This window comes from Physeter macrocephalus, chromosome 18, assembly GCF_002837175.3.
Source record: "Physeter macrocephalus isolate SW-GA chromosome 18, ASM283717v5, whole genome shotgun sequence".
Taxonomy (NCBI): domain Eukaryota; kingdom Metazoa; phylum Chordata; class Mammalia; order Artiodactyla; family Physeteridae; genus Physeter; species Physeter macrocephalus.
This window is the reverse complement of record NC_041231.1, coordinates 95,455,438-95,457,217: the sequence shown is the minus strand read 5'-3', so window position 1 is coordinate 95,457,217 and position 1,780 is coordinate 95,455,438.

Sequence of the window (1,780 nt, the reverse complement as noted above, 5' to 3'; positions counted from 1 at the left end):
TATGGAACCAGCCTTAGGAAATAACCAAGGATGTGTAAAAAGATTTATCGACAAGGATGTTAATTTCAGAGCTCTTTATAATAGGGAACAATTGGAAACAATAAAAATGCCCAGCAAAAGGGGCTTGCTTAAATAAATTTGGGGGCATTGACATGATAAAATGCTACTTAGGCATTTTAAATGAACTGTAGCAACTATTTAATAATAGACAAAACTATTCACCGTATACTATTAGGTGAAGAAAGCTGATAGTAAAACAGAATGTAGGGTAACTCATAACAGCACATGTGTAAGCATATATTTATGTACAAGAAATACCTGATATTAGACACTGTAAAATATTATGTTATTCTGAGTAGAACTGTGGGTGATTTTGATTTTCTTTGTACGTCTTATGCTTTTTCATAATTTTGTCATAAATATGCCTTTCCTTTGTTAGCAGGGAAAATATCCATCTTACAACATAACCTCAAGTAGTTTATATTTTAAAAGTAAATAAATAACACTTGAGTGCCAACATTGGGCTGTCTCACGATTCCAAGGTGACCCTCTAAACATCTGTAAATAAAGGGTCAGACTAGCATCCTCCATTCTAGGGCATATTTGCTCAGGGAGGACTGTCACAGGTTTTTCTAACCACATTTGTACTTTTTAATGGAGTAAACCAAACAAGGTCTTGGAGCTGGTTAATGACTGCTTGGACTAGGCCCTAGGTCTCCTGTTTGAGGATCCATGGCTATTTCCACCACACAGTGTCCTCTGCCTCCCAGCAACAGCATTAGAATGAATCTGTCATCAAGAGACAGTCATTCAGTGCATTTGGAGAGATCATCAGCTCCTTAAAATAACTTGGCAGCTCCAAGGCTCACTGTTTAAAGATTTAGAACCAAAGTACACCCTGAATTTAAAATGTGAAGAAACACACTGTGGATTTAAAATGTTTGCATTCTCTTCCTTCCCTTTCGGATTTATATACTAGAATGTAAAGTGTGCATAGGCTTAAAGCCACTTCTACATGGGCAGAGTGAAACTGTCCCAAGGGCGAGGTTGGCAGGGGACGTTTTTGTCCCCCTCCACTACCATGCCCCGTGCCCCCACTTTCATTTTTGCCCTTCCCTCTTCCTCCAAAGTGACCCTATTCCGCTTTCTATTTTCTGGATGCTTCATGTGAAAGAGGCATTATGATTTTCATGACTGAATTACAGTTACAAATTTCCATTTCACTTTACTTACCAGCTTAGATGTGGTTTAATGCAGCATGACTAGAATTCTCCCAGAGGTGGATCTGAGCTGAACCGACTAGGTTTCTGACTGCCAACTCTTCTGCACGCTAAAATAGCAGCATAACCTATTACACACATTTGTTATCTGTTACTAAGAGAAAATTACCCACCCACCCAGAGAAACAGAAATACATCTGATCATGGGACCTCTCCAAAGGGCAGAAAACCTGTTAGTTTTACATCAGAGTGCTCACACAGACTCTCAAAATAAGTAAACGTTTCCAAACAACCAAAACAAAAGACTTTGTGGAAGCCATTTTTTTGTGTCCCAAATTAAAAAAAAAAAAGGGCCTGGCCTAAATACTTTACAAGTGGTTAGTTCTAGCTAAGAATGTATTTTCTCTCATCAAGCATGCAAGTAGATATCTTTAAGACAGCAATTCTCTTCAGTAGATATTTCTTCAGTGTTCATGTGTGTAGAACCCTGTGGAGGACTTACCTGACCTACGGGAGACCCAATAACATCTAAGAGGCCAACCCTGCCTGGAGGAGACTTG